This window comes from Simochromis diagramma, unplaced genomic scaffold (assembly GCF_900408965.1).
Source record: "Simochromis diagramma unplaced genomic scaffold, fSimDia1.1 OVJJ01000026.1, whole genome shotgun sequence".
Lineage (NCBI taxonomy): Eukaryota > Metazoa > Chordata > Actinopteri > Cichliformes > Cichlidae > Simochromis > Simochromis diagramma.
This window is the reverse complement of record NW_024386985.1, coordinates 4,531,744-4,546,900: the sequence shown is the minus strand read 5'-3', so window position 1 is coordinate 4,546,900 and position 15,157 is coordinate 4,531,744.

The following is a 15,157-nucleotide window of genomic DNA, read 5'->3' as shown; positions in this document are numbered from 1 at the left end:
TGCTCCACTGACATTCTGTTGCCCGGTTTGTCGGGCAGTGCACAGTCTCGTGTGATTTATCGAGTCTGATTGCAAGATGCGCAGTAATTCGCTGCACGCCGCCGCCATTAACAGTGAACAGGCCTTCCTAACGCTTATTGTAGTTTCCTTGATTTCTTGCAGAGTAAACGTGTTCCCTGCAACTTTCAACATATGCAACTTTATGCTCCGTTTAGTTGACAAACTTTTGTGCGCAATTGCGCAGCATTAAACCAGGGAGGTGCATGTGAGGATGTTGTCTCCGGTACGCCTCCATCACATCATCGCCCACAGTGTCACTTCTAACAGAGGAGAAGGCAGCAAACGCTTCCGTTTCAAGTGATATCTTTGGGAATGAAAAGGCAATATGAGCGAGAAGCCGGGAAAATGAGGAGGAATTACAACAAGGTAGCCACGCAAGGCACCGGGACTTGGAGATGATGAAACGGAAGCCCACTTTAGAACAGAGAGCCCTACAAATCTCACAAGTCCCCCAGTTTATCAAAGCCAATCCGGGAGGCAAAGCCGCCCCCTTCCCAGTCATCTCATGCCCTCACGCAGCTTCTCATCTCCACAGGGAAGTGAAGTTTGAAACCAGATAAATAGCTCACCCCATTTACCAGCAAGCTCAACACCTTGATTTCCCCTGAATATTTGTTCAGTGTAGCTGGGTGACATCTCATCTGGATTTATTTATTTTTTTTGTATTTAGTTATTTTGCCTTTGCTTGTTTGCAAAAAGAGGTGCAATTGCTTCTAAAAATAGATCCATTGACCCACTTTTTTTTTTCAATAGGACTCACTGGTATTGTTGAAGAGAATAGATCGCATCAAAAATATCCACTCATCATCTTTTCAATGTAATCTCGAGTTTATGATGACATTGCCCTTTCAGTTAGGTGCCCAGCGAGGCCGGCTCGGGTTTCAGGCGTTGGGATTCGATGATGTGTTTGAACATGGACACCTGGAAAATATTCCTCAGTGAAAGCAGCAACCACACCAGGCTGTAACGTTGGGCTAACCGTCTGCCTTGACCTTTTATAGACATGTTCATGAACCACGAGCAACGTCAGGCACCTGCAGTGATTTCCCCCAGGGAAATAGGTTAGAAATAGATTTTAAAAACTGTACATATAGGCTGTAGGTTACAAACATATGTTGAGGAGTAAATCTGTTGTCAATGTAAATTACTCTCTTCAGTCATTCAAATACCCTGTGTGCATGGCAACGTGGCAAGGAGCTTTGGCCAAAGGTAATGGATAAATATTCATAGTCTAAATGAATGCATGCACAGTTCTTACATGTAAGCCACTCTGAGATTGTAAGGCTCACAAAGGCTTGAAGCTAAATTGTGCAGTTGTGTTATTTCAGACTAATGTTCACCAAAGTCCATCCATCCTTTCCATCCATCTCCTGAACCACCTGTCCTATCCCAGCTGCCTTTAGGTGAGGGGCAGGGCGCAACCTGGACAGGTCGCCAAGGCTAACCAGACAACAGCAGGCTCAAATTCTTGGTGATCAGGTCATATGTCAATCAATAGCATTCTTCACTCATACTGGAAGTCTCTTCAGCTGCTCGGCTGGAAATTGAGAAAAGTTTATTTTTGGTCCCACCCACTTCCTGTCGCCTGTCGTTATTTCAACAATAATTCCTTGAAATCACATAATGCCTTTCACTTCCTCTATTCGCCACATTGTTGTGAATCTAAGGGTTGCTTCCAGCTAAAAGCCCCAGCTCGCAGGCATGTTGGAACTTTCTGTTTGCAAACATGTTTTTAACCTCTCAAACTTTTGACCCTGGGTGTTCATACTGAACTGGCACATCTGGGCTGATTCTGTCTGTTATCACCGAGTGATTTCACACGGACGGTTTGAAATCTGGTCCAGGAAAAGAAAAAAACCCGTCTGCCATTGACACAAACATAGCTCAATAATTAGCTTAACTGAAACAGTTTAAAGTAGCTAAGATTTTGAATGTTTTGACTATTTATCTTAAACAGATGGAATAACAAGTTCAAAGCAAAGACTAAAAGATGGCTGTAGCTTCAAGTCTAAAAATTGTGGCTAATCTAGAAGTGCCTGAAACCTGCTGTCCTTCTAATGGCCAGCAGGAGGCGACTGCAAGAAGCAAGACTTGCGACTCGGCTAGAGGGAACGATGTCACGTTGACGTGTTTCCCTCATTTGTCCAAAATAAATTTCTCCCAAGGAAGACAATAAAGGCTAATCTAATCTAATCTCATCTAAGAAGTCTGGTTTTATAGAAGCAAATTAGAAAAGTCTGCCAGTTGCCTTATCTATGACCTTAAAAATACACCCATCACATTTGTGACGAGTGTATTTTCCGGTCTTGATGTTCACTTCTCAAATTATGGTCCTCATTAGGTTAAAAGGGGATGATAACACAGGGTATGCTGCAGGGTGGGGCCACCTTCGGACTGACAAGTTGCAACCACAGGAGTGTGCAGTGGCCCCGTTTTTAACACATCAGTCACTGTTCAGCTGTAACACAGTAAATGTTAACAACAAACAAAAAAAAGAGCTGAAAATGATTTGATAGAAAAATAAATTTAAAGTATAATAACAATATTAATAACTGACTGAGGGGTAATGGGTAAACACTTGAATTTGTCGATGTCTTCCTTAAAGTAATGAAAAGACTCCTGTTATGTTGGTTTCCAGGAACACCATTTATGTTCCTGGGTCAATTTGACCCGGGGCGTGTTTACTCAAAAGTGTCAGAAACACTGGCGTTGATTATTTTATGATTTCCTTTTGTAATTTTGATTTTTTTCGTTTTCTGTAGTGATGCAGATGACATGTGACATCTCTTCTGTTCTGGGTCAATGTGACCCGCAACATAACAGGAGGGTTACCGCAAAAAAAGAAGAAGAAGAAGAAGAAGAAGCTAAAAGTAATGAAAAGTGTGCCCCAGTCCAAAGATCCTGGAGTTTGATGTTTTTTTTTCAGAGTCTTATGTTTGAGGCTTGTTGTTCTGATTTTTGACGTTTTATATTTTGTGTCTGAATGTTGGATTCCTGTTTTGATTTCTTTCACCCTCTGACAGCTGGAATATGCTCTACCATCCAGGCCTCTCATGTCTTTGGATCTCTGTTTAAGCCACAATAAAGGCTTGCTTTTATTTGTTCTCTTGTCCTGCATTTGGGTCTGTCTTCTTCTTAACTGTGACTAAATAGAGAAACGGCATAAAATAAAGTGAAGTCACTGTTGAATCAAACAGCATTACTTAATGTCTGCATTAAATCAAAGGAAGTGGGAAAAGACTGTAATGAACAGGAGAGGTGGTGCCGATCGGGTTCTTGGCTTCATCTGACAGGGACGTGATGTTTTTCAGATGGAAAGGTTGGGAGCCTCTAACCTACGGAGAGGTGCAGGCTTGTATCTCGTAGGCTGATTGGCTTTGTGTCTGAGGAGAGGTCTGGAGGGGAGGGCGACGAATAGCTCGTATCCAAAACGGTCTGCTTTTAGTCTGACTTTTTCCTCTTTCGGCTTGATTTACTGAGAAATCGTTCTCAGGTGGAGTGAAAAATCAAACACGGCAAAAGGGAGCTTTCAAAATCTTCCAAAAGGAACAAGGATAACAAAACAACAGCAACCACATCCAGCATTTGCACTTTATTATGAGCCTTCCTACATGTTGTAGGATATATACATGCTATTTTTAAAGAGCTACTAAACCCACATTACCACATCCTCATGAATCGTTCTGGAATAATAAAAACTAAACATTTTCTCCAAAGTGAGCTGCGAGTCATCTAATGGGAGCGATGATAGATGTAAAATCCTGGACAACTCCCCTGACACCTTCTTGTAGATCTGAATCCAGACAGTGTGCTCTGAAGTGCTGCACTTTCATGGGAGAAAAAAAGAGGCCTGCTCCTATGGCAACAGAAAATCAGTTAAATGAAGACAAACAGGAGGCCTCTGAACCTCCACCTACGCGCACACTAAAAAACACAACCTCCTTTCACAAATCCATCAATGTGGTAACTTTGTAGACCCGCTGAATGCTAATGGCTCGTAGCATGCAGCGCTTAAATAGGTCACGACTGGGAATAATTGTATTAACTGCTGTAAATAGAAATAAACAGGGAAAAGCGAAGAACAGTAATGGCTCGTCGGGATCTATTCAGACGCTTTCTCAGAAAATGGTGGAGAAGTCTTGAGGGAGGCACTCAGTGTCACATTCTGACTTTTTCTAAAAACTGCCATCTGCTTAAGAAAGCCAATTACAAGCAGAGAGACGGGAAAGAAAAAAGCGTCTTCAAGACTGGAAGTTTAAACCTGATAATATTCTTTAGAAAATGAGGCTCAATAATGTTCACTCATATCTGAATAACACAGATAATATGACTTTGAAGCTATTATTGCACCTTTTTTTTTTTTTTTACCTTACATCTCTGAGCTATTGTACAGAATGCATTAAAATGTGATTAAATGAGCTGTAATTCAGGGCGAGACGTCGGGAGGACACGAGCAGAACGAATTCCTCGGTCCTCTGTCTCTCTCGCTCTGTTTTTGTGGATCTCCAGTGTCAGAGAGTCATGGCTGAAGTGACGCCAAGAACGTACTGTTCCCCGAGCAGCCCACAAACACGTGAACATCGGAGGCCTCTGCGGCGAAAACAGCAGGAAGTCGATCGATTCTCCAATCGGTCAAAAGTGAATTCAGCTGCTCGGGTGTTCGCACACAAATACGTTTTGCACTCGTGCGCTTGAGTAATACCACACCACAGCTGCAGTCACATAAATTCCTAGCAGCAGTTATTTTCTGGGTTTCTTACAAAAATCCCTCGTGTCCTGGGAGCTGCATTTACTCGACAGCACATTCGTAATAGCTGTTGGTCAAGCTGCTCTTCTCTCTCCAGCTGACAAGAGCAAGGTATTCTTTAAATGTTTGAACAGATGGCTCCTGAGATGTCTGGAGGTAAAAATAAAAACACGTGCATGAGGTTTCAAGGCTCAGAATGCCATCTATTCTTCATCCCTTATCTCCTCTGGGATCCTTGCCTGGGGGCTGATGGTTTTGGAAGCACACGCACACTCGTCCAGAAACAACAGCATAATGGTAATACATAATTTTGAGGTTGCCAACAGTATAAAAGCATTCCACTGTGTGCAGCATTGCACATGCAAATCATGACTTAAAAGACCCAAATTATATTCGGAATATCTACAGAAACATCAAATTAAAATTCACTGAGTCAAAACTGAAAACCTCCTTCGGTCTGTACTGAAGACTTTGTGTTCCATTCACTGACAGAGGTACACCGAGTTGTGATCTTATACATGTGGCATTAACGCAGCACCAAAGCTTTGCTGGCTGGGGACTGGATTATCAGTCAAAAATTATTTAGAGAAGACCAATTTTTGTAGTTTTGCCTCTGTATTGCACCACAGTGGATTTTAAATAATCAATCAGCATGTGACTCAAGTGCAGACTTTTATCTTTAATTCAAAAGCTTTAAGAAAAGTATTGCATTAACAGCCAGTTTTAGACACAGTCTCAAATTTTGAGCAGCAGATGTAATCATGACACACAGCTTCATGGCCAGAGGCCCGTTCACCTGTTTTTGTGGCTCTAAAAATGGGGGCCGTGCATAAAAATGTTTAGTGCAACACTTTTCAGAATCAAAGTTGAAATTTCAGGCACGTCCGGTCCTTGTTCGATTGATGGTACACTGGCTAAATCACAAAATACCTGTGGACCTGACTGTATTTGCACAAATTTAGAACTTTGACAAATTTTTTGCATCTTTCAGCAACAGCAGGGCATCTTGAGAATGACGACCTTTTAATGATGGAGAGCCGAGGAGGTGCAGAAAGCTGTGTTGTGCCAGTGGCTATTTTACCTGCTCTTTGACAAAAATGTGAGCTTCTTTTTCAGTAACTTTTTTACTGAACGCCGTGCAGTGATACAGTAGTTTTGTCAGCGGCTCTTCCACAAAGAGCACATATCACACTTTGTGCCGTGGGTCGGCTTTCATACTGAGGGCTACAAAAGGTTTAATTAGTCCAAATGTTCCACACTGGCTAGGATGAACCTCACAGGAGAAAGAACGACTTATTTGCTATGTGAAAAATTCTGGCAGAAGTTCAGTCAGAACAGATGATTGGTGCGTACCATGCAGTTTTGTTGTTTGCCCAAATGTGTATTGTAGTGGGTGAAATGGGAGGTGTTTGTTACTTTTTGCTTTATATATATATTGCTAAAAAATGTCGTAAATATTTTGGGACATGTAAAGTTTATTCTAAACAACTCAACGTGCGCTCGAACAAATGTGACAAACCAAGAGTTGAGCAGTTTATTCTGCAGGAAGATGAAAAATCCTTACATAATATTACACAGCAGCATCTCTAAGGGTCTACTCAGAGCATCCCCAGGGGCCTGTGGAGACATTACTAACCGTGCTCGAGGACCAAATATGACTCTTCCTCGTATCCTAAATCATCAGGCTGGAGAAAAACATTTGACAGAAAGAAAACACAGATCTCTGCGGTTTTTCAATGTATGCCCGGGGAACGTGCGAGATGAAGACATAGTGTGAAGGGCGACATGTATAAAACATGAGCAGATTGGGAGCGAGGTGAACTCTGAGCACTGCCTTGGAGAACAGACTAAATATGAAGTGTGTGTCTGATTTATGACCCTCTAACCTTTTCACCTGATGATTCAAAGCTGCCACATTATCTTTTTAAATATCAGAGAAATCTGCGCTGGTTTGCGCTTTGCAAATCCTTAAATTTCTTCTTCTTTTCTCCCTCAAAACAGGATGGATTAGCTCACACTGTGTACCTGCTACAAGACAGAGAGCATTGTGCTATCATTCTCACAGGAGAGCCACTTAGTGCAGCTACAACGTGTGCATCCATCGTCACACGTGGCAACAAAGCAAGCCTTTGTTGTGAAGATACAGCGAGGAGTTTTTCGAAAAAGTAAACCCGGTTGTGGAGGAACGTGTGCATATCATACGTGTGATCCGTGTTAGGGTGTATTTCCCCATTAAGTGCAGAACATAAACAGATCATTGCACACATTGCTGGAATTCCACGTCAAGTCCTCGCCACTCAACCGATGCGAGATGAGAGAGCTGACGGCTTCGCAGGAAGACACATTACTATTTCAGCTGCTGTTGCTGCTTCCGTGCTGCTGTGCAACCATTTTGAACAATCCCTGAGTCCTCCTCTTAATTGTTAATGATTTCTTCAAATGCGAGACGATGTCTTGCACGCTTTCACCCCGAGAAGGTGCCACATTCCGAGATGTAAATCTGAGGTGAAGCCACAAATTAGCTTTGCTCTGGCTGGCGAGTGGATATTGTGAGAATGCGAGAGCGTGCCGAGAGCGCGAGGGTGTGCAAACCTGAATCAAAGACTAGATTTTCAAAATGACTTTTATCGTGTAGTTCTGAATTATTTACCAGGGAACTGGAAAGCATCTGAAACACGCGCGGCCATTCTATGATGAAGAGGTAACGCAAAAAACACGGAAAGCAAGGTTATCCTTTAAAGGGCTTATTAAAGTTTAAGGAAGAATAGGGGTTGGCTTCTAACTTGACAGAGGTGACTGTAAATTTCATGTTTTTCACTCAGGTTTTCCAGGATGTTATTTCAGAGGAGCCGCAGAACATGTCACTACAACACCACTAAGTCTAATGCAGGGGACCAGGCATTTTACCCGCAAAGATATAAACACCTGAAGTGAGAAGTTAAATGTAATAAATGTAAAAAAAATTTTTAAAAAGAGTAATTTATAAAACTAAAACAGTTTAATTAGAACTTACTGAAAACATTTTATTCAGGCTGTAATATATCAACAGTTAATGAACTCAAATGAATTTTAGTCACTGTTGCTGTAAACACATGATTTCGTGAATGTGAGTGTCTATCAATCACAAGGTTGCCGGGTTGATGCCTAGCTCACTTCGATTTATTTTGAAGTCCCCTTAGACAAGATACTGAACCCTGATGCGTTCAAAGAAAAAACGCATTTCCGTGAATGAGGATTGTAGTAAAAAACCACTTTCATGCTTAAACTTAAGCTTCAAATATGACTGCCTGTGGGAGTGGCATCTGTGTGAGTTCAGGTTCATCATGCGGTGATTCTTGGGTGGAAAAGATGATACAAAAACTAACAAGGAACACTTTATTATTCTTTCTTCCACTGGACACAGCAAAGATTTTCGAGCGTTAAAAATCAAACACATATTCAAAATATTAAAGAAGTTAGAAGAGTAAAGTTTAAAGGGCAAGAGCAGCAGATTGAGCAATAAAGTTGCTCTAAATAGTAAAGAGTGATGAAGGATCTTCTGCAAAGTAAGCATGTTGATGAGCAAGAAGGATAAATAATCATAATTCCATAATCCCACTAAAGGGAGCAGGGAGGTGTGTGCGTGTAGGAGGTTAGAGTGTATCGCACAACTGGAGAGTTGTTTATGTCAGTGGGAGGAGGCGAGAGTCATTTACAAGTCTGATGGCCTGTGGTCAAAAACTGCTCCTGAGCCTCGGTTGGTCCCGATTTCACACTCCTGCTCTGTGACGGTACGAGTGTGAAGACACTGCGTTGGAGGTGTGTTGTGTGCCTGATGTTACCGCGTGATCTCCCGGTGATTCTGCCGTGGTAGAAATCTTAAGTAGCAGAAAGGATGCTTGTTGGATGTGTTCTGGAGTTCTGTTTTTTCCCTGAACAGAGAGCAACCAGGCCTGGGAGGTGTGCTGAGTCACGGCTTGCATATTGTTTGTCAGATTAAAAATGCTCCACCAGGTTCCAACAGCACAAACACGATCCACAGGTCCAGTTCAGGGACTGAGATTAGATCGGCTGCCTGTTTAGCTTCTGTAATCAGTTTGCTGCTAAACATGTGTTCATATTCAAAATTCAAAATCGATGAGGTCAACGCATGTACAGAAGTTTCTCTTACTACTGTAAAAAACTGAAATTCCACAGTAGAACTTTGTGTTTACAAAGTAAATTCTTGAAGCGTATAAATGATGATGTTAATAAGCTCAATCCAGGATACTAAAGATACTAAGACACTGAACTTCGTGGCTCCACAAAGTTCTAAACAAAGTGCTAAAAATCGAGTTGGACACTTGTCAGCTGGTGACTTCTTCATTGTAATTACCTGCCTGTAATAAGGACAGTCAAAGAAGGACAGGTTGCCAGGAGACTGAAAGAGCAGAAGGAAGGCATTAACACTGACCTTTAGCAGACGACAAGGTAAGAAAATGAGAATTATGCATCACGTTGTTCAGGCCGTGATTCAAGGATGAGAGAAAAATAACACAGAAATCATTCGTTATTTAAAGAAACAGTTATGATATAGACCAAGCCACCAACTGCAGATGCTTGAATCTCTGTTCTGGTGGGTCACGGTGTAGACAAACCTCACACTGCTGGTCTGTATGGAAATCAGTGCTTTGGTGGGATTTTTCTGCATGTATATGTTGATAAGGAATAGACCGGATGAACCATAATGAAGCCTAAAGTGTAACATTTTTCCCCTCATCACGTGAAGTCACAAGTGTTGGTTTATTTTATGTTGATAGCTTTAAGGTTTCAAACTATTATGATCATAATAAGTGAAATTTGAAGTGAAAGTGACTCAAAGATGGAAGGACAAAGGAAAAATGATGGATTATTTTCAACGCAAAATAGTACCTGATATACTGGAAGAAACCGGTTCCTTCAGTTTGACTGCGTTGTAGCAGGATGTAAAAACGTAATAACTGGAGTTGTTCTAGCTCTGCGAAAACTAGTCAGTTTAAGCAAGTATTATTAAACTGGCTAAACTGCAGTACTGTGGTAAAATGTACAGTCAGACCAGTGAGGGGCCGCTTGTGGTGTCCGTGGTCACTCTTAGACTAGATGAAGGTTAGCAGTTATCAGCTGAACCTGATGATGCTCTTTTGTCTTACAAATTTAGACAACAGGGTTCGGAAAGAAGTCACAAGAGATCACGTGACATCTGTTATATTACAGAATGAAGATGGCTAAATCTTACAGAGCAGGGCAGGGAGCTAGTTGTACCGATGTTCACAGTGCAAGACTGAAGGACCAAACACAGTCCAGACGAATCCCTCTTCCTCCTGAAGTTTCGGTTACAATCAAACTTTCACGCAATCATCATCCAATATGGACGTCTTCATCCAAATTCTGCTTAAGGTCGGATCATATTTATCATTCAACTCACTTTAAATCTCATGCTGCCACTGATGCTTTGGTTGTTATTGAGGAGAGTCACGTTGCCTGCCGTCTTGGTACCTATGGTTACACACTCGTCAAATCCCACTTTAACCCCTTGTTTGCACGTGTGCTGCTTTGCTGAGCAATGTTCTGTATCCTCAGCGTGGCCTGCTGTATATTCAGGTGATTGATGTCAGGCGATAACATTTACAACCTCTTTGCTAACAGTAACTCAGACTGAGTTATCTTTTTACTGCTTCCAGAAACCTGCACGAGACATCTGATAGGGTCAAAAATAGTTTTACCGCAGTTGGCTATAGCTGCTTGGCTGGAGTACACACAAGAATGAAAGCACGCTCACGTCAAATAACCAGAACAGATGCAAGCATTTGAAACATTTCAAAGGGCTGCGAGGGCAGGTGGTCATACTGACCTCTAACCAGAACGTCAAGATATGCATGAAGTATAAAAAGCAAAAGCCTTAATATCACCAAATTATCTCAGCCACTTTATATCTGCACAGATTCTCGATTTCCCCTCTAACGTCAACAAAATCTTATTTCAGCGCATGATATTTCATCGCTGTGTGTGTTATATTGCTGTTCATCTAAATGTAAAAATACAGATTGGCTTCTGAAAACTAGTGGGTAAAATCAGAATATTAAAAACATGAAAATCAAACCATAAAACTCTTATTAATTTAAGAGCAGTCTACGAGTATCTAAACTCTTTTTGACTGTTGATGTTGTCTTCATGCCAGCTCATCCTAAAAACGAATCGTTCAATGATACCTCTTTCCTGGAATTATGACACAGTTACTAAAAAAACAAAAGCACAAAAAACAAACTTGTTGTGAGAAGTTTCATGCAGAAGTATTTTCTTTCTGTTCTGTCCTTTTGGAAATTGAAGTTTTAACAAAGTTTCAGTTGCGAGTGATTGTAGGAACTATTTTCTTTCTGTTGTCCACATGAACTAAAGGAAGTGTGTTAACAGCACAGTTCTGCTGCGGGGGCGGCTATCACGAGTGATAATCTGGGCAGGTGTAGTTTGGCAGAGCAGTTTAAAGCTGACCTGCTCAGACGGCCATTTGTGTTGTTTTCCTGGGTTCTTGATGCCTATTGGGCTCATCACTGTCTGGTCTTTATTGATGCCTCTGTTGTTTAAAAAAGTGCTACATAAATACATTTTATTTCCTTACTTGTTGCATTAAACGTTGGAGAACTGGTGTTTGGGATTTCTTAAAGTAAGCAGATTATGATTTATGAATAAAAAAAATAAAGAAAGGTGAAGTAGCACATATAATGATTTGGGGAGGAAGCTGGTCTGCTGTGCTGACTCTGTCAAACTGATGAAAATATAGGAACAAACTGCATTTAACACTAAAATGTGCACAAAATGCAGACTCTGTAGATGAATATTTAAAAGAGCTTTTTTGGGGGGGGTTGGGTAAAGTCAGTGACGATGACAGTGAAGTGGCCTTGAAGAAGATAAGGTGAAGTTTTTTGAAACGCAAATCATTTACGATTGACAAGGTCACTAAAAGCAGTCGTAACATGACATTTTCAGTTCGAGAGAGAACAGTGAAGGAGAGCTCGACTGCTGAACTGCGGTTCAATCACTGCACAGCTTACACGAAGCCTTGGAGACCCGATCAATAATGTTGATTACACCATAAAACACACAGAACTGAGGGAAGAAGTAAAAGCTCAAAGAGACAAAGACACGCTACTGTTTACATTGGATTCTTTGCTCGAGTCATTTCTCTTCGTTTGATTTTCTCTCGGTCAATGACACAACACTACATGCTTTTCTCACACTTCACTAGAAAAATACGTATGTTGCATCTATCCTTAATTTATTCAGTTCACGGTCGCTCCTGCTGCTTTTTTACACCCACTGACGACTTCCTGCAGCTGCAGCAAACCAAGCAGCTCAACAGGAAATGTGTAGATTTTGCATTTCACATTTTACGGGAGCTGTTTGGTGGGGTGCACGGTGGCACTGCGTAGATGCTTTTTCCCTTAATCCACTCTGTGAATGGACTCAGTCATGATAGCACACACAACCTGTGACATTCAGCTGTTTACACACAAATGTTGCTGTGGTAATCCACAAAATCCGTCTCAAATCCCCTTAATCACAGATGGTTGAGCCTGAACAAAACACCGTTAGTTTCAATCACGCATTCAGGAGCATCTGAGCAACCGGAGACCTCGCCCTCACAGAGGATACAGGAAGAGTGTTAAGAGCAGGTTAATGGAGCAGCTTAATTCATGTGCTTTAAATGTGTCGTTACACTCCGGTCAGACACGGATAAATCAATGTTAAGTTGAAATATACTTTTCCTAAGTAAGTTATGCAAATACAGACCTGGAAAAAAAAAAGAATATATTATTGTGTTATATATATAAGTATATTCATATTTGGAAAACAAGAGGTTTAGGTGGTGTTTAATAAGAGGAGAATTGCAAAATAAGCCAATTTTTTTTATAAAATTATATTTTGTTGTATAATTATATAAAATACATTTGAAATGATGAATTACAGCAGCAAAATTTAATTAGTCAGTGGTTTTTAGGCTCACAGTTCATCAACAACTGAGTATTTCTGACAGGGAGATGGAGCTTACTGCGTGCTGGTGGATGCTGGGGTGGTGAGAGGTTTAAAAACAGCAGGCTGCAGTGACATGCTGGAGGGAGAGATGGGAAATTTTACAACAGACTAACAGATTTGGGGTTCAAAGTCTCCACACATCTTCCAGTGTGGCCGTTTTCTCGATTTTAAGACGTAATCTGATTACGTCACAGATCGCAAACTTGTAAAGAGAGCAGGCTTTAAGTTGTTTCAAAAAGACCCAAATTTAACGTGAAGAAAAGCCAGTGATGAGTCTAGAGTGCCAACACAGAAGTCCACAATGTCCAAGCCCAAAGGCGGTTCATAAAGACAGGAGCATGACCAGCAGTATTCATGTCCTTTCTTATTCTATATTCATCAGGTTGTGCACCGTGAATTCGTCTCCCAGGGTGAGACCATCACAAGTTTAAAGTACAGCCCGAAGTTTTTCTGGGCACCCAGGCAGTTCTTTCTCTGTCATTTGCTTTGCTGTGATTTTGTTCACTTCCAGAAAAAGAAGATGATCTCCGCTTGGACACAGTGGAAGGGATCACATCTGTGAGTGCAAGGAGACATTATAGGATGCTGGAGCAACCTGTAAATGGTCCAAAGTTCCACAAGAAGGTGGCCTTAAACATGTGACTGGGCAGAACCTTTTGGTTAGACCTTATAAATAAGACGTGTATATGATGCAGGGCAGTTTGAGCATGTTAGTGAACTTCCTGGCTTTGCTGCATGAAGCACAGCTAAGTTAAAATAATAATAATAAAAAACAAAAGCATCTTAATTCAGAGGAAAATGACTGTTTTTAGTTTAGTTAGCTGGAGGTGGATGCATTGCCCAAGAAGAAGAAGTCTAGTATGTGACCTCTTGCGTTCATATAAGGAAGAGCAATGTAAAATATCCAACCTTTGCAGAGAGATGTTAAATAGAAAAACTGAAATAAGATAGTAAATAGTATCAGGTCAAACTTTATTTAGCTAAACTTCAACTTGGATCCTTTTTAGATTGTTAATTAATTAAAAAAGGAGCTTTCCCATTTCACAATCTTCTTTGAAGCTTATTTGAAGCTTGTGAAATGAGGAGCGCCAGAAAAAAGTTTTAGAACCACTGAACCTGAGTCAAAGAAAATCTCTAAAGTCACAATGATTCAAATTACAAAAAAGGATTTTGTGCCAAACTGAAAATAAATTGGGGCCAAACCATCAAGTAGATGTTCAAATATTCAAATAAATTAGTGGAAACTTTAAGCTGCATGTAAAAAGATCAGTGAAGTCAGTGGAATATGTTTTACTAAATATTTCACTGTGGACCAAAGAGGTGGACTGTAGTGAAAGCAACCTGGAAGCTTGTAGGGTTTGAGCTGTGCATCAACCCAACAATACCAAAAACATACAAAGCTCCTGACCACACTGCAGCAACAAATGGCACAAAGCAGCACCAGCTCACAGCTGAGACACAGTGAAGGAACCGACGTATGAATTTTATGAGAGATTTGAGGTGCAGAAGTTCAGACATCTGAAGGCTTCAGTAATTCAAGCCAAGGAGGAGGAGCTGGATGAGTTTGGAGTGTCTGAGCAAAACAGTGATGAGGGAGGGAGGGAGGGGCGACTGGTTTGATGTGAATAATTTATCACTTGTGTTTCCACTGCCTTTGTTCTGTGTCCAAAGAATCCCAGTTTTAAGTTTTAATAGCATTTGTGGCTGGACTTATTATGTGTGATCAAATAATTCTCAGTCCTGGGATTTAAAAAAAAAACCCTATTCTTTTTTCCTAGCAGTGTAAGTTATTGAGGCCACATGGGTATAGCCAATTTCTCTCTACCCTTCACCCTCTAATTTGAATTTTGCAAAACATACAGACATGTCTTGGGTATTTCTGTGGCTGCGCATTCATCAAAGCTGTTCAATCTTTCATTGATTTAAACATTTACTTTGGTAAAAATTCACATTATTAAGCTTTACTGGAAATAACAGATGGATACTGTACACTTGTTAATTCTTAATCTGGCTGTGTGACAGGCTTGCAAGACTCTTATTCAATATTCCCATGAAAGGACTGCATCCAAGTAAGATATACTAGTCCGTCTTCGTGCAAGCTTCATGCACAGTCCATATATTGTACTTTAAAAAGCCTCTTAGATGAAAAAAAAAAGAGGATGTCTACACAAGTTCATACTACAAAGACGGGAAAGGTTTTCTATAGCTGAAAGAAAGGCATTAGCTTGGGAGCTGGCAACAGAGATAATTTTAGAATTTGATGTTATCTTGTTAAAGTGTGATTATCACATGGGTGATATGTTAAGAGAGAAATTCAAATAC